We start from the raw sequence: 23,499 nt of genomic DNA, 5'->3' as shown, positions 1-23,499 counted from the left end.
GGCAAACACACCAAGGCACCCTGCCGAGAGTTTGGGGTTGGCCCTCACGCAGCCTCTCAGTCATACACACCCATTTATGTTTGAGAGAGGGCAGCGGTGACTCATACACACTTTCTCATGCACAAATCCAAACACACACAGACAAACATATACAGCACGTTACCCTGCCCGGAGACCTCTGACTTGAACCTGCTGCTCTCACTCAGCAACACATAAATCACTGGGCTCTCAGCAGCACTGCTGGCCCTCAGTGCCATTCTGAACTTGACTCCACGGGAATAAAAGTCCGTAACTGGATACAAAAACTAATCCAGGCCACAGACAATTGCTGGCATACAGAGGCCCCGGAGGTGCTGATACCCCCCTGTAACGATACGCCGTCTCTGTCACGAGACCTTTGACTCCGGCGCTGAAGCGACACAGGCCTGCAAGGTGCTACTGGTCAGAGAGGAGACAGACAGTGGGAATAAGTGAGGACACGAGGGAAAGGAGGTGATGACGACATAAGATGTCGAGTCGCCCTTCACTGTTTGTCTCGTCATCTGTGTCTAGGAACTTGTCAACGCCCCGGCCCTCAGTCTGTCAGGTATAATGGAAACGTTACAAAACTATTTATTTAGCTTTTTGTCATTTTCCCCTTCCCTACACACACACACTGGAGTACACTTTAGTATTTCTGTCCAACATGACTTTCTGCCTCTCCACCTAATTTCAGGAGATATTGTACTTTTTACTACATTTCACTTTATTTATTATAATCTTATTGTTTTTAGTTACTTTTCTAATAAGGATTATTAACACAAAAATATGATCTATTAAATTTCCAATGAAATAACCTTAAATAAAGTTGTTACAATGACCTCCACCTAACCTTGCTTTATTGCAGATGTCCATCCAATAATGTAATATATACAATAGAATTACACTGACAAGGGCTACTCTAAGTGATGAGGATTTAGCTTCACTTGCTTGAAGAATATAAATGTCTTCCACCAATTCACACACATAATTCAGATTTCTCCAAGCCCTGCACAGAAAATGGAACCAAGGGAAAGAAATATCATTTGATTTGTGCAACATAATATGAATAACCCCAATGGTGTGCAGTGATTAATGAAATATAGAGCTTGCAAGAAGTGAATGATGCCTTTGTTATGGTCCTGCAGATTTATCAGGCTGTATCGAAATACAAAACTTAATTTGGACTCCTGTGCTTCCTTTGGTTACCCCGTCGGTCTAGTTAAGCTATTGACAAGCCAGCAAGGCAAAGCCCTAAAAAACACCCCGCTGTAAATAATCCAGCACCCGTTCCTGTAATGTGGCAACTTCCCACACCACTCCCCGACTCCCCTATAAGTGCACTCCTGCAGCGCGCTCCATTCCAGCCCCCAATCACAGCGGCGGGGCCGACAAAAGCTGCAGTAATACAGGAATGCCTCTGTACTCCTCTGTCCTGATAGAGTGGCCACTGTTTCACTCTGATAACATCAGGCACCAGGGTCTGCACAGCCACGGGGCTCAGAGACACACTTTTATGACTTAAGTATCTGGGACTGATATCTGGAGCCATCAGCTCAATACGCCCTCATCACATACTTACACAGACACTCAGACACTCTCTGTCTCACTAAAACACACATACACACGTGCACGTGGACACAGACTTACTCCAACTGCAGCCTAACCTCCATTACTGTTTAGGCTGACCAGGACACGCACATGCACAACTTAACTTCTACATTCTTTGAATGAATTTAATCTTCAGGCAACTTGTACTTCATTAGTCCCAAACTGCTAAATTACCCACTTAAACCTAACCATATTGTTTAAATTAAATTATCAACCTCACTTAAACTCTGACCAACTGTTATAGTAGATCTTTAATAAATTTAAACCCAGTAACCCTAAACCTAACTCATACATTTGTCAATATAAGAAAATGTGAAGTCATAAAATATTCAAACCTCAAGGTCCATTTACCAGATTTTTCAGTCTATATCAACCATGGGCTTCTTCGGTGAACATGTGCGGAACTTATTAGCAATGTGTCGACCTTCATTTGAGCCTCTGCTGAGAGGAAAAGCATCTTGATGTGATCGGAAGATGATGAAAAAGATGCATTACCTGGATGTACGGGTCCTCCTTGGTCCATACACCAACACATAATGGCACATACGCATGCAACAAGGCCAAAGAATAAAGTGAGAATGTAAAGATTATATGGGGACTGTATTTGGGGGGGGGGAAGGACTTTGTACTTCAGCTGCCATAAAGATAAGCCTGAACCTATACTTTCATCTTGTACACAATTCTGATGTGGAGTTTATTGTATGAATGTTATTTTAGAAAAGGCTTTGCTTTTAGGGATACAGACAGGACAGAACACAATAAAGCTGCTTTCAGAAATGCACTGAACTAAGAGTCTCCACACATTCTCCAGAGGAGGTGCATGTGTGGACGCAAATGTCTGAGTGAGAGGCTCCGAATTACCTGCAGACTTTCTCCGCCTGGCCCTTTAGTAAAGCGTCTGCATAAAGACCGTAGAATCCGATGTGACAACAGAGCAGGGGATTGATGATGCTTCTAACACGTGACAGATGTAAAAATGAAAACAACTAAATAAAAACAAATATCTCCAGGCTTATTTTTTTTTTAAATAAGCTATTATATAACTTGTCTTGTGAGTTTGGTGCATGAGAAATGTTGCCTGAACCAACACTGCCACTACTGTCGGAGTGTGAAGACACCACAGATACCCTTTCTCCTCTTTGACCCGGGAAAAGGCAGTGTGTGTGCCTTCTGATGGACAGCACCACTTCACCCTCTCACGTTGATGGTCAGTCACACAAACAAAAAGAGGGATGAGATGAGTTTCTCAGGGGAGTGAGGATAATAAAATCAGGGTGTCTGTGTGTCCTGAGCGGGGGCCATATTTGATGCTCTAACAGAATGAAGGTCTTTGGCGGCCCAGCCTGCCAGTCTTTTAGCTAAACAAGCAGATTTCTTTGAAGCCCGGCCACCTTGGCTGAAGAGCCATTACTCCCGAGCTTTTCTATACATTAACCATGCTACAGCAGCACAAGTGCATTACAGCCTGCCGCCCCGGCAGAGACCAATTGTACTCCCTCTTGTTAAATATTACCCCAACAGAGCTTTTGATTTTATTTTCATTTTTTTCTCCCCGTGCCGCTTATCCTGCTCCCCTCCCCCGATCAGATTAGGATCGATTGCTGCGTGGCAGAGCTGGCCCAGATATGAGGACCAGAACAACGCTCCAGCGTGATTGTGCTCCTCAGGCCCCGCCTTGGAGACTATTCAGGCGACTAAATAGACTAAATAGAATGATTTGCCCTTAGATGTCAAATTTCCTCCGAGACAAGGATGTCAATACCAATTAGATTGTCTGCAGTTGCCTTAGTTACGCCAGCCTGCCCCGCACTGCCGCCACCGCCACCCCAACCTCTTTGCCTCTAAAGATACACTCGCTCTCTTTTAACATCTCACTCACATCTCTCTTTTTTGTAGGCAGAGTGGTGGTCTCGGCACCAAGCCTTTAGCCTCAAATCAGTTTTATGACTGGCGCTGTGCAGACATTAGGCTAACTCCATTAGCCTCTCCGAAGGAGATGGCCTGAGGGGATACTGAGGGGCCAAGACGGGACTGGGTGCGTGGGTGGGTGTGTGTGCATGTGTGTGTGCGTGTGTGTCTATGTGCATGTGTGGTGAAAGGGTGAAGGGGTAACATTGTCTTACAGAGTCTTTTGGCATCTCCTTAAAGGTCACTGTCTGCCGGTCCGAGGAGGCAAAAGCCCAGCGGAGCAAGAACATAAACAAGAAAGAGAAGTGGGCAGAAAATGGATTAATGAACAAATGTAATTAGGAGAAAGGGAGGATGGAGAGAGTGGGAGAGAGGACTCTGTCTCCACTTAGGATCGTGGCTCCAGCAGGCGCTTAAGTGCTAACATGACAAACAGATGTGGCCATGGCCGGCCAGACAGGGCTGCACGCTGCCTCACACACACACACATACACCTATACAGTATATGTATGAATACACATACAGACAAAAAAAGGACAACACTCAATGCAAGTATGAGTCTTATGGGTCTTTGCACAAAACGCAACAAAACAATGATTGGGTTAAATAAGCATAAATAATATTGTCGTATTAATTATGACAAACTATGGAAAACAAACTGTGACAGGATAGAACAAACATATTGAAAAAGACAAAGACTAGAATGGAGTTTAAATTCAGTAGATCCACATTTTTTGGGTATTTGGATCCACACCAAATTGTACACACTCATAAATATCAGTCCCCCTGATTATATTCATCAAGATACATTGTTCTCTGCGGAATTGAGGAAAATGTTGAAGATCACACTATCTCACAACGTTAAAGACTGAAGAAAAAAAGCCCCCTGATCCAGATCCTCTCCAAAATGAAATGGGTTCTTCCCTGACGCACATCTCACCCCTTCGCCAAGCTTCCATCCATCCAAAAGTTAATACGTAATCTTGCTTACAGTCAAACAAGGGTGACAACATTACCTCCTTGGTGGAGGAAACAAGTCCAAATCAAAGATGACCAACATGGTCGCAGTATACTTACATTTGATTAGGCAAGAAATTCAGCAGGACCTGAGCCAAAGCTGCTTCAGTTGTCCAAAACAAAATTCTCACAGTTCATTAGAGATCATTACAGACAGATTTAGGGACTGAAGAGATTGTTTACCAACTTACTGTGCAGCTTGTTTTCACCACACATGCAAGACAAGGCTCTTATCTTAATAAGCTTAAAGCTGCTAAAAGGAACATGTAATGTAGCCAGAGAAAGAAAACTTTCCAGAAATGGACAATCAGGTCTGTCCACTGATGAGGCCCCTGTGGTCTTTTCCTCACCACTCACCCGCTTCGGTGTCTCTGTGAAGACACCATTGATTTCAGCCTTTAAACTGCAGCTGCTGTTTTATTAGAAGCACATCATTCACCGCTGTTTAGTTTACACTGTTATTGCTGCATGAAACCTTATACTTTCTTTTCTAGGTTTCAATTAGCATCTACAGACACCATTAACTACTGCAATTGACTAAATCAATACCTTCCCAGAAAGCATTCAAATCGGCTCAAGACAAAGTAATACGCTCTGTTCTCTGTTTTCGATCCTCGCTTACGTTTAACCGTTAACAGGATTAGACCCATTTTGCAATTTAAAAAATGAACTACTGGCATATGGTTTCAAGCTAAAATCTTTTAACAAGAACCACTGAGGTCAAAATGATTTTCACAATTTGGAATACAACCTAGTTTTCTTAATTCTTTCCCACATGTCAAAGGTACAAGGTGAAGCAGACACTAGCGGACCATTGTGAGCCATGACCATGCTCGTGATACTCTTGATACTTTTCACCTCTTCTCCTCCTCTCTTCCGAGGGGCACACTGCCCTCTGCAATCCATTCAGCGGGGAGGACTGGAAGCAGGACTTGCATTTCGAAGTTGGTTTAACCTCGCACTGACACCTATCACAGATGCTTTGAAATGGTTTGAAAAGAATAGTTTCCGCATGGCGGGAGCTGCAATTAGGCGGCACATCTGCACCAGCGGCGGCATCCCAGCATCACGTCAATCTGGCATTCTCCGAGCTGGGTGTTGGTTGGCAGCCAGTACAAACGGTTCCCCCCAAATAACTGTGAATAATTTCATGAGATGGATTTCAACTGGGCAATTAGATGGGTTTCAACTGTGAATGTTTCAAGATCGCCACTGCATTTCACTTTCCAATCGATAAGAGAAGGGACAGATCATGGGAGCGAGAGATACAAATTCTAGTTAGAGAATAGGAAGAGGGAAGGGTTGAGCAAGAGCAAAGAGGATAAACGGAGAGCACGATGAAAGGAGGGGAGGAGGGACAGTGACAGCCATGAGACAGAAATTTACAACCAGATCATCAGTTAACCACTCCAATCACAATGGATCAAGCCATTAAATGTGCATTTTCTTTTAACGACCTCCTGACTGACAACGACTACAGATCACAAGCTTGTATCGATGGCTGTTGGAACACTGCGCCGCCCCGACGTCAGAGAACTTCACCGTTTTTTCAGTTAATTCGGCACATGCAGTCAGGAACAAAACAAATGTCCCCCCCCCCTCTCAACTTACGTACGTCTCATTAAATGCAGGCCAGTTATTTCAAGCTACGAGACTAATGTCTTGTGCTCTCAAGTTGGCATGTTTACCTTGCTCTCCTTTTTCTTGTGCTGAATAAGCACCGAATGTGACCATTAAATATATTGCTGATGGAGAGACAAGGAGAGGGAAACATCAATATGTAAGTGAACTGGAGTTACTGCCCAGCTGTATTACCCGATAGGTTATCCCTGGATGACATCATCACCAGGTTAGACTAAGTCATGCGGTTTAATTTATGAAAGTAAGGACGTGACTGAACAATGTTTACTTACAGCATATCAGAATCCGCTAATGTTCAGGGAGATTCAAATCTGGAGAAAATGACAACTTTAAAAAAAACATGAATTTATTCACTCGCCCATTATCATCACAATTAGCTTCTGTGTAATGGAAAAAACATGTGAAAGCAAAGACTTGAGGATATGGCATAGTTCATAAAATCCTACTTTCAGCGCCTCTGAAATTAGACCTGAAGTCCCCCAGAGGGGTTATTAGACGACAAATCCCTGCCGTTGACCAGGTTCTGCCCTCTGCTCGCTCGTGACTGATGTCCCAGCCTCTTTGAAGTCCCCTCGCCACAACAACACCAGCACCACTTCCTCCAGAAAAGACTCGATGTTGAGTCGCCCCTTTTCGGAAACCAGGAGAAAGAAAGAAAAAAAAAAGGTAGGAGAAGAGAAGGTTTAAGAGAGGAAAGGGGAACAACAACATTCAAAATAGGCCAGATGTGTGCTAACATGTGGAGACAAGCGTTTGCCGTGGGCCTGCATTAATGAAGGTTGAGATCCATCTGAGGGGGGCGACCGTGATAGGCAAGGGGATACTGTGTGATAGGCCGTGGCCCAAACACACACTCACCCGGTCACATGTGCTAGCAATAAGTTAGCCTCGCTGCTACTCCGATCAGACAAACACATGGAACTGGGCTCGGGCACTTTAGCTTAGACGGGGAATAGAATAAAAAGCCTGAGAAAAGAAACATTTTCGAGTGAAATGCTGCTATTGGATTACACTGAGATACTTTTTTATAAGTCTATCAGCAACAGAGCAGATTTCAATGGATATCAAACTTAAACAAGTAAAAGCATTGTTATAGGTTGTTCCAAAACAATTGTAACTTGTTACTATAATACACACACAAACTTATGGATATATTCAGTTTTTAAAATGCTACAGTTTTAACAAGAGGATTAGAATAATTTAATATTTCCAATATATATACATATTCACACACACACACACATACAATATATATAAAACATATGTATAGAATTCTACAGTCATTAATTTATCTTGTTTAATTCAATATAATTCAGAGAATAATACAGACTATTGGAAATCTATCATATTTAATATTTACCGTTTGCTAAGGAGAGCATATTAAACCATAAAGCTATTGTCATGAACATTATGCAGATTCAAAATGAATTATGCTATTTGACTAAAAAGGTGCCGCCGTAACAAATATTTTATATCACTCCAGCAGAGTATTCTATGTTTTTAATATACCATTAACGTAATCCTCTCATTCTATATCTAATCTTGTTGATACAACTACCCATTGTCATAGGCTAATTTTCCTGTCATTCATGAGTTGCACCTTTATGTGACAGACTTCAATTCCATTATTGTGCTGATCCCTTAATTGACTTTCTGGCTGGATGAATAAAGGACTTGTCTGTCTGTCTGTCTCGTCTCTTTGTAAAAAACCTGTTCATGAAACCAGGCTTTCTGCAAACGTTCAACTCACTCAAGTCGGAAAGGGCAGATTTCTGAGCTGCTCTGGTGTCACGTTTGCTGGAGGAGTTTGTGTTTGTATGTTTTTTTTGCACATTGCAGCATTTCAGAGACACTTGGGGATCAGCACACAGGAGTTACAGTGCATACATTGTGCTGTGACTCAGATCTCCGTCATGGCTCCCGGGTGCTCAGCAAAGCATGCAGAGTATACAGCATGTCAAAGCTCCCCACATTTCTAACTGAAGGGCAAATTATGTCAACAGGGAAGGAACAACTGTTTGTAGATATTTCAGAACTGTACGATAAGCAAAGGAGGGGACGAGAGTGAGGGTGTATGGAAATGTAAAGATTGCATGGAATGCTATGGCGTGAACTGCGAATGAACCCCTAAACCCCAATCTGCACCTGACAAGAGCTGTTCTTTGCCTCCGACACACGACCGCAGAAAGCTTGCAGCCAGCAGGAAGGAATGTCACGTTAAGATCACAATTACAGTAACTCTCCATGGGCTTTAAGGGGAAATGTCTCCATCCCAGGAGAGGCCGCGGAAATATCACACAATCCAATAATTGAGGATCTCGGTATTTTATCATCCCGCTTTCTATGATTGTCTTGGGGGGGAAAGAGGGAACATTTGCAACCGTGATACCTGAAACACACACTAAGGCCTCCTCTGTAAGCGTAGATGATTTGAAACGGAGCTAGTGTTTAATTTTGAAAAAACGACATAAAGCACAAAAAGATCAACCTAAGAACAAGGACGTCTGAATGACTCTGGAGTTTAACACCTCTGTAACGTGTGACCACATCGCTGGCTTGCTGATGTCTAGTCGTCTGTCATCAGTGACGCACGTTGCATTAGAGCTGTGATTGAGCCGAGGTAATGAGAACCACAGCAGCATGGTGAGGATGGTGAGCGGCCTAATGCCCCAGTTTTGTTTTCCTATGTGCTCTCCCACTGGTGCTCTCAACCCAGTGAGAGTGTGTTGAGTGCTGCGATTGCTGTGTTTTTGTCTGTGTGCTCTGTTAAGCTGGGCAGGTCTTTCTCTCCCTCGCTCTCTCTCTAGGCTTCCGTCTCTTTCCTTTTCTTCCCCTTTTTTTACTTCCCCTCTTCATGTCTGCTCGTTTCCTCCTCCTTCTCTCTTCTCCCTCTCTCCTCCCACAGGGCCCGTGTGCATTCCTGCCAGGAGGGGCAGAGGTGTCTGTGATCCGGGCTCGATAAGGACCAGGCCTCCCCCTCCACGCCGCCCTCCCTCGTGTTCACCCTCGCCCTCACCCCCTCCCTGGGAAAATGGGTGCACCCTCCTCCCTGGCAGGGCACCGGCTCCCCTTTGAGTGTGTTGCCAGCCGTGGCAGCAGAGACTTAACATGATTTGTTTGTCTGCTGCTGCGTGTTTGCACCAAGCCCCAGCGCCAACCCCCATTACTCCGGCTGGAGATCCAGAGGGCTGGTTAGCTGGTACAGATCTGGAGTGAGGCTCCTGGAGGCGGGGGGCGAAGGGTTAAAGGGGTGTTTAAGAGGGTGAGGTATAGGGAAGGTGGGGGGATGTAGGGAGAGATCGGGGTTAAAATGAGTTTGGAATATGATCCACGGGCTGGAAACGTTCAACATTTCTCAAAAAGTAAGTCTAGCTGCTGCAACGAGGCTGGACTCAGCACAGATGAGATAAAGGGAAAACACACACACACACACACACACACACACACACACACAACAATTTCACTAATCAGTCAGTTTGCATTCATAAAGACTGAGGTTTTTCCCTTTTTTTTCCTCTGGTGTTTTGTAATTGGCTTGCTTCCCGGTGCAGTGGCGGACAGCAGGCACAGCAGCGGCTGCCCGGTCGGCCCATTGATCTTTCATCAGCCCATAGACTTAGAGCTGAAGGCATGAGGGAGAGGCTGGAGAGGCAGCCCTTCTTTTTTATGGCAGCCTGCTGGAGCCTGACTAGGATTGTTCCCGGCTTCCGCAGATTGTTTTTCATTTAGTCAGGTTGCAGAGCTGTGCCGCTCTAGAGAAGGTGAGGTGGAGTGTCGCAGACATTTAGGGGAGCACGTAACAGCCACAGCCAGGGTAGGTGGATACAATGGTATAGCGGGGATTGTTTGCTGATAACATTTTAGTTTCTGTTTTTGTGTTTTTTGTGGCTGTATTTTCAGATTCATGGTAATGGGCTAAAGTCAAGGACAGCTTTCAATTTGGAGTGGAGTGGAGGGTATATGGAAGAAATCAGCTTTCCCTTGCCTAAAATACTTTCAATAAACTCAGATGACAAACAGCAGCACCACTAATTGAGTTGAGGAGATACATTAAACCGTTACACTTGATAATATTTCTCCCAGGCTATTAATCACAACCATTATACATTAAGGGAAAAGTAGCAGAACCTCTTAACGCAAATCAAATTTCACTTTAAGGGACTTAAATTACCTTTATCAATTTGCATGAAAGCCATGGCAGTGGTCAAGACATCCATGTGATATCCAATCAGAGGGTCTAATCAGTAAGTGGGTGTGGTCCAGTGTATCCCCAGCAGTATTCCATTGATCCAAGCTCCGGCGCTGTAGCTGCAGCAGTTGTGCAGGCCCTGAACTTGGTCATCTAACTGATATGTGATATTAGCATCCTTCTTCGAGGCAGCTCCACGGGGATCTGGTCAGAGAGAGAGAGAACGAGGGAGAGAGAGAGAGAAAGAGAAACAGACTTCGGATGAGCAGATCAATTTTCACTGGACCTTGAATATTTCATGTAGATACTCTTGAAGCAGACGCACAGAGAAGCAACATAGCTGGCCAACGACCATGTCCCTTCACAGACCTGATGTGCACACACACATACACAGCAAATTTGTACCTATTTGTAAAAAATAAATAAATGACATGTTTTCTATCTATACCTAATGAACAAATTGTTGTGGACCATGTTGGCTCAAGCAGGATGCAGCGGAAATTAACCCATGGCCCACAGAAAAAAAAAAATGATGATAACCATAAGCCCCAAATACTGAAAAACAAATCCATTGTAGTGCTACAAAAAAAAATAAGGTGGTGTCTGCTTGTAGTGTATGACAAGAACACTTCCGTGAGAAGATGTTGCACAGACACACACACACACACACACACACACACACACACACACACACACACACACACACACACACATTACCCAAAGGGCTGGGTTGGAGGAGTCATGTCTGGATCGTGTTTCTAGTCCCAGCAAACATGTGGTCGATATAAGGCTGTGATATACTGACTCAGCCCTGGTCCGAGCAGTGGACACAAAGGGCAACATGATCAAAGAGCTGATTCCTCTGCACAGATGAGATATACCCGTGTCCATGAATGAGATTATTTCTTCATTAGTATTTTATGCAATGTTTCGATACAATCCTTTGTAATTTAACTCCTGCTAAATGGTGACAGATCGTAAACAAATTTTGGGATTGAAATTATGCCTTGTGTAAATCAGACAATAAATCCATCCAGAGGATCAGCGGTAACAATACAACGAGACCATTGCAGCAATAACCCACACCTGACCCCTAAACCTTCACCCGCGGAAAGGATGTCGTTTCACCGACTGTCTTCAAATACTCTCCTCTCACAGAGACATCGGTGAAACCAGAGCTTGTCAGGCCCTGTATTTGTTTATTAAGTATGCTCTCGGACTGGCTTACTCCCAAGATGGCTGTAACTGAGAGATTTGTTCATGTAAGCATTAGGGCTGGCTATCAGTGGTGAATTATTTATTGAAAAAATCCCCCCCCCCCATCTTCCTTGACGGATGAGAGAGTATGTAGGGCTGCTCACCGACTCTGCCGTATATTAGAGGAATGATGAAAACATTGTTGAACTGGAAACACCGGCACTGGATTCACCGAAAATAAGAAATTGGACCAAATCTCGTATAACAATTCAAAAAATACTGCGAGTGAAGAAATTACATGACCTGGAGAAAGGTATCTCTTCTGCTATAAATGTTTTAGCATATTATTCTAATTCAGTGACAATAATCAATGTTAAGACATGTGTTTAAATAATTTAGATTGACTAATATTCAATTATACAATAATTACCCAGCTCTTTATATGTCATCTTCTGCACCATTTCACACAGCTCATTACTTCAAAACTCTCCCAAAGCTGTGTCATTCTGTCAGTTCCTCCTTTAAAATGCTTGAATGATGCATTTTAACAAATACTATCTACCAGAATAAATATGAACTTCAGTGTAGATACGCTCACTGACAAAAAATGTCAGGGATTCCACAGGGAAGAAGCAGCAGTTGCAAAATATTCACTGATGGGGAACACCCCCCCCCCCAAACCCCTGTTTTTGGCCACAAGGAAACGCAAAGAACAAAGAAGGCACCAATTTCAGACAACTAGAAAATATGGTTACTATTGATATCCCCCTCCTGCCATATTTACATCACAAGTGATTTGTTCAAATCAGAATAAATCACATTTGGTAATTTTCTCTGCCCCCTTTATTATGTTAGTTTTTTGTAGTCTGCAGCAGTGAAAGAAAAAAAAGAGACAAGCCGAGGGGCCTGGCTATTGTCATTCAATGGCCGAGCCATTTTGGAAATCACCGCTCTCGATTTGCTCCTGCCGCCTCCCTCTCTGTATTCCCTTATGGCCGCACTAGATGGGAGGCTTCCTTTTACAATTTCTGAGCTGCACGAGGGCCACCAACCTCCCCCCTCTCAGAATAACATACACATGTCAAAGGCTGAGTTGCATGATTGAATGAGTCACTGATAGAAGTAAAATAGAAAATGAGAAGGGGCGTACTTTTTGAATTTATCCATTAGCTGTCAGTAGACAGAGGGATGCATTTGTATTGATAGAACTATTAAACCGTTATTGAAGATTTCACAACAAAACCCAAGTTTGAATCTCCCAGGATAATTTACAGTTTGCGACGTCCACATATCGGTATTTAAGCTAAAAGCTCCTCCATTACCAGAGGAGACTAATAATCGTGACCTATGCCTGCTCACTCAGCAAATAATCAATCATGCTTATTCAGTGTGTTTGAACCCGGGAGTTTTTTCTTTGGATTCAATGGAAAGCAAAGCAAACCATTGTCTTACGTTTGAGGGGCACAATCCAAACCTAAATTATCTAAATGACATTAAGTGAAATAAACGATTGTATGGGACACACTAAATCACGATTGTAAACTTCAGACCAAATTTGAATGAAATGACTCTGGCCTCCGTGACCCAGGCTCATCCAAACGCTGTCACACAAAGAGCCACTAAAAAGGGGGCCCGTGACCCATTTTGTGTCTAGGCCCATATTTTAAAAATAAAGAATTGGGGGCAAACGTTTCTATCTGTGAGTCCGAGCAGTCACCACATAAAACAAGAAAAGACAGGCCAGAAAAAGAGGTTACACAGATTTGCTACAAGACAAGTGGACAAACTAGAAAACTCTGCATAAAATCCGTGATAGTGGCGGAAGAGCCGAGCTTAATGTGGACGTTGACAGCCTTTAATTTGTAGGAATCAGGCAGAACCCTCCACACTGCCGATGTAACAGTGTGAGAGTGAACTCCCTCGGGGGGCTTACTCTCATCAATAGGGCATGAAATTCACTGGCTGACCACTAGACACCCTGACTGTTCTCAGGCCAACAGAGTAACCAGTGTGTGTGTGTGTGTGTGTGTGTGTGTGTGTGTGTGTGTGTGTGTGTGTGTGTGTGTGTGTGTGTGTGTGTGTGTGTGTCCTTGCAACTGACATGGGCTTTTGTAGAGTTTCTATTTTGAGTAGACATTTTTAATTGTGTGCTGTTGTTCTTGTTGGTGTCCTGTTGATTTTCTTCCCCCCAAACATTTTGTCCCTGAAATCTTTGTATTATTTTGTATTTGAGTTATTTTTATCTCAACATAGGTAGAAGGGAGTATTTTAACTACTATACTACTGTGTGTAAATATAAGTGGGCAAAACTTTAATGAATCCACCATTAATAAATCAGATCATTTAAAAGTGACCTTGATGACCTCAGATTAAAATCATGAAAACCATTTTAATTAAAGTGTAACTTGTTGAAACCTTACAGGCTTTAATACCTGCTGCTATCTGCATGTGAACAAAGCCACCAGGCTCTTTAAACGCAGGAGAAAGTACAGACACATCCACGTTAGGAGAGGGGGGCCTGGAGCGCGGTGGAGAATGCTGCAGGACAAGACTGAAAACCTGAGATCTCCGGGCTGATTATCATGGAGCAATGAAGAAATGATGACACGCGTCTCTGCTCCCAATGTGATGAATTGATTTCACCAGGTTGAGAGGCTGTGGAGCTGACTTCACGCACGCACCTTACTCCGGGGAAAAATGAGAGACAACAGTGTTTCGAGGCCACTTCAACATGTTGAAACAGCCATGGGCCTACTTAACTGTAACGACAGTCATAAACGCAGAGTTTCTAATGGACAACGCTCATCAAGGAACGCAGCGGCAGGTAAAATAGGGGTCACGTGAAGTTGGTCTCGTCCATATGTGCGTGTGCAGTTTATTTATAATGTAGGTCACGCGATGGAATACATTCGTCGTTTTCAAGTTCACGCTTGCATGTGAGATTTTGTACCAATTAAGTTTTCTAAAGTATCAGAGTACAAAAACTTCCCTGACGCATACGCTCTGTGGGGACTGTGACTCCTCTTCTCCCCGTGCAGCCTCCCTGTAAGAAGTCAGTATTTACATGACCGGGAAGTGTCCTGAGAAGTGTGTGTGTGTGTGTGTGCGTAAATGTCTGGGTGGGGGGATGACAGAGCACTGCAGCCACCGTGTAGCTGCTGGAAACACATGGCTGCTGCTGCTGCTGCTGCAGGACGCGCGTCTTGCCCTTGCAGCGTTGAGTGTGTGCGCCAGGCGCCGAGGAGAATAATCTGTTTACAGTGCGCACGTTGATGGTCATTTTTTATGATGTTGTTTTAATCCACAGTGGTGGTGGTGGTGGTGGTGGAGGACGAGGAGGAGGAGGGGGTGGTTGGGGGGTGGAGGAGGTGGGGGTGTCTAGCAGAGCCCCAGACAAGCTGGCTCCAGCGGCCATCTCTGCAGGCTGCAGCTTCTATTTGAGCACGAGAGACAGGTGTAAATCTCTCTTGCGATCTTTACTCGCGCACTCACCGCGACACTCACCTGAAGGTAAATAAATGGTTTATGGTCAAGTAAATGAACCATTTCTCTCGTCTCGTGGGCTGTGTGCGCGCGGCAAGGGAACTCCCCCCGGAGGTGTGTGTGAGTGTGTGTGTGAGTGTTGTCACTGTCATGCACTTAAATTGTGCAGGGAAAAGACAACAGACAATATAAAAGTGACGGTTTGGGGAGTAAAAAAACCAATTTGATTTAACTAAATAAGAAAAGCAAGAAATGAAGCCCCGTGGGTAAAATGAAAAATCTATTTGTATTACTTAACCAGTAATTTAACTTATTTCCAAGAAACTTAAAAAACCTATTACAATTAAAATAAATAATGGCTTTTGGAAAACTCCTTATTCCAATGAAGAACATACAGCATTTAGCGTTACTATTAATAATAAATAACCATATTAATCCCGCTTCATGTGCAGGTCTATGAGCTGTGGAAGTGTTTGGGCATCCATGTGTGAAAACTCGCGGGTGCAATTATTGCAAACATTTTTTTCATGCCCAAAGGTGATTCGAGTATAGACCTATTCCACGATCACATTGCCACATTGTCATGCGGCACCCCACGTCACGCAAAGTGTGTGTGTTTGTAGTGAGAGAGCGAGCGAGGGAGAGAGAGGGGCTATTATACCAAAGTTCCACAAAGTAGGTCTGTGCCACTCTTGATTAGGGATTGCTCCCAAAGGATGGTTGCAGACATGAGATAATGAGGTCCTGTGATAACGCGGGTCTCCTTTAAGTTTTTCCCATGAATCGAGACTGTCGCCAGTCCACAAAACGACACTGTGCATCGGCACCACGCTACTCACTTCTCATTTGTCGCGCACAAAAGCTGATCCATCCCAAATCCGCGCTAACAAACTGGGGGCCGGGAGCAAATCGTATAATGTTCAATCATATTCACTTCTCCACTAATTAACTGGAATCCCACCTTATTCATAAATACAGTGACCAATTAAACCGCCATGTATGCCAAAGGTCTCCGGGGCCACACTCGGTCGCCAGGAGCATTTGTGAAGGTCTGCGGCTTCACTATAGGCAATGGATCTTATTAGGTGGATGACCTCAGCGAGGAAAGGTTACAGGCTTTTTCACTGCCCTCGGTTGGAACACTAAGATGTTTCCTAATCGTATTTTAATTGGTTGGTTGCGTGGTGGGTGCTTGTGTCCACTCGGTGTGTGCACTGCAGGGATGTGTTTGGATTTCAGCGCGCACTCACACAAATGGAACATTTATAATGAGTCACAATTAACAAACTTTAAAGTCCATATTGAATTAACATATAAAGGTAAACTCAACAGGTGTTAACAGCATCTACTGCAGGTTTGAAAAATAAATCCTCATTTTACGCAATTTTACGCACAGTTTTAACTACATCCTCACACGACTACTGTGGAAATAACCTGCTTAATCCACTTTTAAATGTTACACCGGATTAAAATGAAGTTAAGAAGGCGCCTATAAACATATATGACCTTCAACGGGACACAGGCCTCTTTTTTTCGTCGGAAAACATGCGTGGACTACTTCATGCAACTGTTGCACAGATTCCGCCTCTTTCGTGCTTTATTCCAGTTTACTGTAGAATCCTATAGGCTGAGTTAAGCCAACCAGGTTCAACTTACGTTCAAATACTCCCCATCATTACCCCCTTCCAAAAATGTCTTTTATGCAAAACATCTGTACTTCAGCAAATGAAAGCACGGCTCCTAACCGCATCATACTTATTTTGATTTTCATGTGGTTTTCGTGTATTGTCTGACTTAGTAAATGCGACCATGCACTCGTATTTCAAAATGTCACAAGTCTCCGACGACTTGCAATTTAAACATTAAAAAACCCAGAGAGGGCAAACAGTTAATAAAAAATGAAAGGAAAAAAGGTGGGTCCAAATCTGTCTTTAACTCATAATGGATCTAAAGAAAGAGGTTTTTTATTCCACTTCTGCGGATATAGCTGAGTGCAGAGTATAAAATGGCGAACTGGTAGTTTTATGTCAAACATAATAGACTATTAGGCGAACTGGAAATACAGTAGAGTATTATTTTTTTAAATGAACACACCCCATTCATATGTGTGTGCACCAAGCCACATAAACCTGTTGACGCACAACACAAAGCAAAGAGACTTAACTTCAAGTTAATCTGCCTCCAGTGTAAACACACAGTCAATTCAAACATTATTAATTTGCTGGATCAAATTCAGATTTAAGTCCAACATTGAAATGTACAGTTCTGCAACAAAGGCATGGATTAAAATATATTTTTCCTCAAAGTTGCAAAATAAAATTATACTTTTATTTTGTAACTGACAAAGTGGCTGCAAAGAAACAAGTTAATGAATTATTCTTAAATGTGTAAAAGTATTTCCAAATACTAATACAAGTACAGCATTAATTCCAATATCATGTTCACGTAGGACTCCTACCCAGAGGAGTTCTGCGCAAACATTTACAAGGCGTAATGGCTTTAACTCTTAATAGAGGGGTCCATCCTTTGCGCAGACAGAGAAGCATGTGGGAGATTCAATTGACCGCACTCAACTTTGCCGCCGCTTGAGCCTGCCGCATACACTTCAAATTGTTGTTCTCGCTACTGACAAAACCGTTAATTCACCCAGAAACTGGAGGTCAAGTTTCAGCAGGAGCAGAGAGAGGGGGGGGAGAAACAGGAGCCCGGAGAAGTTACAGAAACATTTGTGACAGAGCGCAAAGGTTTTACGCACATGAAGAGCTTCCATAAACATTTAACACCTGTTGCACGTATTTATTAGTGTGCATGAAATTCAGACTTTGAGCTTTAAGCAGCATCTGAGTAAAGTGAGACAAATAATATCTAAAATGTTTGGAGTCCATCAGAAAGAACCAGAAAACACACTTTCTGTTTTAACAGAAACGGTGAGAAGAATATGACAATTATGTGAATAAAGTTTGAAGGATTTTTTCCCCATGCAGAATAAACATTCACCTACACTCCCTCATATAGAGCAAATACTGGGTTTGATGCATTTATAAGTAAATTGGATTTTTCATCAAATGTTTAATTAGCAAAGAAGAATTTTATTCCCCAAAGTTTTCTGAAGGGGCTCAAATTATTAGGTACCTCTTAATAAAGTCCACCACATGTTTAAAGCTATTTTAATAGGTGATGAAATGTGTAAAAAAAAAGATAAATTCTTGTTTCATTAGGCTTTACTACTTTATTTATTCATCCAATCCTTAACCTGAACACAGTCAAACAAAAACCTACTGGGACGAGGTTCAGTGAAATCCGCACTGAAATAGGTGGATTATGGGATCAGACCTGCACACAGCACCTGTAGGGAGTGGCTGGAGTATCCTGCTGAAAACACTTCTCCCAGCAGGTCGGCAATGAGGTCCAACAGGAAAAATGACGGCCTACCCGAGGCACTAATCCAGGAGGACCTGGCTGCTATACCTCGAGGGGATCTGACACCTCAGTGAGTTTTTACAAGGTCATTTAGGGATGGGTGTACTGCTGTTTATGTAGCATAACTGTGCTGCAAAATTCCTTAACTGCATTTAAGGAGCTCCCTTGAAGCCACAGTCCCCACAGGCCAAGATCTGTGAGCATATAAGCACAAAGCCTTGAAACCTCCTTATTTCCTACTGAATGTCTATCACGGCTCTTAGCGTGGATTTACTTTTAAAGATTGGCATTGCACTTGATCCATTTACCCCAATCACCACTCCCCGGTACAAACTGTGATTGTGGGGGCCGAGAGACATAAAAGACATGTATTCAACCGTCCCATCAGTGGAAATCAGCACTGGTTTCTCTTACCCAGCCTCTCAGACTGCATGGCACTTGCTTTTCCGCCTATGGTTTTCCATTTCAAAGCCCTCTGTCTCCATGTAAATACCAAAACACAAGTAATCCAATCTGACCCCATTGCAAATTTTCCAGAAACTATTGGGGGGGTAGTGGGGTTGACATGAGCCACACACTTATCCCACTTAACCTCTAGAGAGAAGCCACCCTAACCCCTTAGCCCAAGATTCCCTCGGTGGAGGAATGCACCGCTTTATACCATGCTCCTCTTAAAAGCACTGGGTCTTGAGTTTGGGCTCAGTTGCAAAACCTTGTTACTTTGCGAGACCGTAAAGTCAAAGCAGTGCAAAGCCGGTGCCAATGGCGGGGAAGCTAAATGGACAGCAGATACCCACATTAGGGCGCCTCCCTGTATGCCCACTGCACTGTGTAAACCCAAACCCATTTTTGGTTCAAACCCAAAATTATCCCTCACCAGTGCCTCTTCCAACCAGAGCAGGAACGTATTTATACTGCGCTAACTTGATGACAAATAACCTGAGGATTCTTCTGCTTCCCATTTTCTGTTGTTTGCTTTTTTTGCATGCAAAACGGGCCTCTGGAAGATTCTCAAGTGCTCAGAATAGAAAAGGGGAGAGATGCTTATCTCTCGTGTTGCTGAGTGGTGGCACGTAAGGCAAGCTAAAGACCTCTGACACATGGTGCACATCTGAGGCGTTTACCACCAGCATCTTGATCGCACAGCTTGGAGCTGCCGAGAAAGCCGGGCGGCTGTTTACGGGGCCGAGCAGACAAATCCTCTGCATTGTGCTCTACAGGTGATGCATGCCTGTACACTGGTCTAGAAGTGCAAATCTACCTTTGAAAAGCAGCTGTTTGGCCCTCAGTCTATTCTACAGTAACAGGCGATAATGAGCAGAGCCTGTTTTACGTGAAGAGGGACGATTAGGCAGGTGTTTACTGGGCCTCTGCTCCTGACAGTGCAAAACAACTTCATTTATAAACAACTCTTACGATTTACAAAATGTGTTTTTTGTAAAATACCTATATGTATATAATATTGTGCATGTATAAAATAATTGTCTTATTACATTTTAGGTCAGGTCTAATTTATGATCATGGTACATTTACTAAATATTTTATGAGTTTATATCTGTGACACTCATTTCTACTATAATTTTATGAATGAATCAGCTTGTTTTTTTAAACTTTGTGTCATGTCTCTGTGTGTTGTTCATAGAGATAAAGATCAGAGCCTCTTATATTTCCTTATTTAGATAATGGATCAAAAGCTAAAGATGCCATTCTTCACCTTTCAATTCCCTCTTCCTTTAACTACTAAGTTAAAAGCCATGAGCTTGCATCACTGCTGATGAACAACCTCAACCACGGGAGCAAATGTCCCCCCAGCACGCTGCCATTTTCCTTGTCAATCTGTAGTCAATGGGCCGCCATCAATAAGCACATCCCCTAATTAACTAAAATTGTTTTTCATCAATACCTATAACTTGCCGCAGCAGGAATTGATGAGAGCAAGGGTTGACTTGACTACGAATGCCTGACAGGGACAATTCATCAACAGGTAAAGACTTTTATCATTCCTGCAGCCAATTGACTAAAAACATGCGTGTTATTCTGAAAAGTGCATTTTAAAATCCGCACCCTTTTTGGGGCAATATAAATGTAGCCGATCACTTTTAGCCCCACCTAAGTCTTTGAGGTAAACGGTTTGCATTTAGAAAGTCGTTATTGAACATCTCCCCCTTCTGTGGAGATGTCCATAATGAAGTCCGGAGTCATTAGTTGAATATACGAATCTTGTGATGTTTCCTTTCCCTATCACGTCGTGTTAGGGCTGACGACTCTCACCAGACAATCTCCTCCATTCAGGAGCGGTGCCACCAAGTCTGTCCTTGCTTATCATTAACAATCTGCAAATAAACAGGACAGCATACATTACATCACTTGCAGCTCCGTGATCAATTCCAGGAATGTCTTTGAAGCTTTGCTTAATGAACCTACACAGCATAGCTGTTGTGTGGAGTTGGGGCATTGGGGCTTTATAACCCATGACCTTAAAGCAGTTTTCTGCATTGATAATATTTGAAGTTTTGCAAAGGGAGTGAATAGTCAAAACAAAAGACATAAAATCACAGGGGGGTTGCAAGTTATTTTTTCACCAAATGAAAAGAGCTGTTTTTAAGCTAATGTCTCAAAACACGTTATTTTACTTCACTCCACACAATCTGCAGGAGGAGATTGTGTGGAGTGTTTACAGCATGATGCTTTCACATATTAGACAAGTTTAAAACACAAGCCGTCACCCTGAACTGTCAGAAGCCAGCCACCCACACGCGTGGAGGGGAGACGTTTTAGAGCCTGTCCCGTCACATACGCTGCCCCTTTTGATTTTGATATGCGTGATCTCTGTCGATGTATAAAAGGGAAGCGCTGACAAAGTTGGCTTCATCAATCAGCGGTGTCAGCTCGGCTCAGACCTTTTTATAGCCTCTCGGACTCCCTGAGAGCCCTAACCCTGTAAAAGTTTATATAGTGTATTGACCATTCTCTACTTGCTTAGCTAATGAAGCCGGCCCGGCCGCAGAGACTGAGAGGCTGCCGCCGTGTCAACACTGCTTCCTATTTGATGACACCTTCTGCTAAATTGAAATGTGCTGCTAATGGGGCCGAGTGTTTAAAGAAGAATAAGCCCCAGTAATTGACACAGGCCTGACCTCAGTCACACAAAGAGAGGGATGGAAGGCCCCGCGGAGGCTGGTGGAAAGAAGCACCGTGCAATTTCTGGAGCTTATGCACGTAAAGGGTTAGCTATATGTCATTCAGTCAGATGTTGCAGTAGCTGATCAACAAATATCACATTAGGTTTTCTCTAGGAAATCAATAACATGCAACACATACGTTGAATATAATTGTGCATCTTCCCCGCATGGAAAAAACACTAGTGGGTACATATACACATATTTTGACACCCACAGGTGTTAGAGTAGCTTTTCTAAGACAAAACCTTGTCATCCGTCCAAATCTAAGGTGAACAGGGCACCGTGATACTATAACTCACATCATGATAGACCACAATTGAACTGCAGTGAGCGAAACCTGCCCAACATGTCAGCAGTGGCTCCTCACTAATACTTGCATGCATGAGAATTCATTTGAGGTTAATGCTTACAGAGGCTCCCAATACGAGCCCTAAGGCATTCACTGATTATTCCAAGCTCCAAAACACACACACACACACACACACACTTGACACAGGCTTCCGTAAACAGTGACCAACAAGTCCATCACAATTTTTAAATGTTACAAACACACCATTGGAAGGATAGAAACAGATTTGACCACTTGGCAGACGCATTAATGTTGGAGGAGGAGAGCATATTGTCACAACTCAGTGTATGGGGCCTTATACTGCTTCTTTAGTGACGACCCGCCCTGCAGGGACGCCCTCCAGGACTTTGAGATCCACCACGGCGGCTCTGGTCCCCGCCTGAATCCACGGAGACAGACAATTGACTGAGAATTGATGGTCAATGTTTGTCCAAGGTGGCTGACTGGACACGACTCTCGTGTTTACTTGTGAATTTGTGGTTAAATAGCATTCTGAGGAGCCCTGCAGCCCGACTCTGTGCGTAAAGGGGCGCACAGCTTTGCACAAAAGCAATATTATTTCAGCCAAATAGTGCAAGTGAGCCACTTGCACGCTTCTACTTTCTGTTTCGGCAGATCTGTGCGTCTTTTTCTTACGGATTCGCGGTGATAAAACGCGACTGTTTGCAGACCTGGAGGTGCTTTGATGTTATGACAGAAATACGAAAATCTACTGCTCGGACAGAAATAATAAAAATGAGCCTTGTATTATCAATAACGCACACTTGGCCCAGGGTATGCAGCTGTCACTTTGCAGACTGGGAGTGAAATTGAATTGTTTCCCAGAGGCAGTTGTGCAAGGAGAGCGTGGTGTATTTATCTGACGGGCATGATACTGAACATGTAGTTTTTAATAGGAGTCTTGATGTGGAAAAGGCACCAGTGCACGCATCCTCTTAGTCTCTGCCCTCTGCGTGCGAAGTTGTGGTGTGTGATGATCAGGCTTTATTTCACGCCATAGTTTCAGGGGCAAAATGATAATATATCCACATCTCGTCCAAAAGGCTTCATCAGTGCTTCATGTTTCATCGATAACAACATTTCCACACAGTGTTTTCAGCGGACTTCACTCACACGGATAGAATCACAGCAGAGGAAAAAGTGGGAGTGAAGATTTGCAGCAGAATATGCGCAAATGTCCAAGATGACAATGTAAGAAAATGTATAAACACACAACTCATGATCATTCTGAAAATAATTAAATAAAAGTGTCGGTATCATAATTATCGAGCGTCGTAACATTGTTGTTAACATTACATGAATTTATATCATCGAGCGGCTCGTCCAGTCCTGCGATCAGATTTCTCTGAGCTGTGATTTCAGACGAGGATGTTACAGGAAATGTTGGCTGATTTTCAACGGCGATAAAAAAATAAATATATATATATATATATATCACCAGGGTTCAACCATATATGTTATTATTATGAATGATTATTTTAAAA

At 43.2% G+C, this 23,499-nt stretch overlaps 1 long non-coding RNA gene across 1 annotated transcript in view; it reads right to left on the bottom strand.

The window, feature by feature from the left end:
- Window positions 1-6,523: 6,523 nt before the first annotated feature.
- LOC118098192 overlaps window positions 6,524-23,499 on the bottom strand; it is a 36,087-nt gene continuing 19,111 nt past the window's right edge. The window contains exons 2-3 of the long non-coding RNA XR_004694130.1: window positions 10,367-10,588; window positions 6,524-6,824 (exon numbers count right to left, since the gene is read on the bottom strand). This is a non-coding gene — a long non-coding RNA (uncharacterized LOC118098192). The remainder of the gene's footprint in view (window positions 6,825-10,366; window positions 10,589-23,499) is intronic.

The sequence above is a fragment of the Hippoglossus stenolepis genome, chromosome 18 (assembly GCF_022539355.2).
Source record: "Hippoglossus stenolepis isolate QCI-W04-F060 chromosome 18, HSTE1.2, whole genome shotgun sequence".
Lineage (NCBI taxonomy): Eukaryota > Metazoa > Chordata > Actinopteri > Pleuronectiformes > Pleuronectidae > Hippoglossus > Hippoglossus stenolepis.
This window is presented reverse-complemented; position numbering and strand designations above follow the sequence as displayed.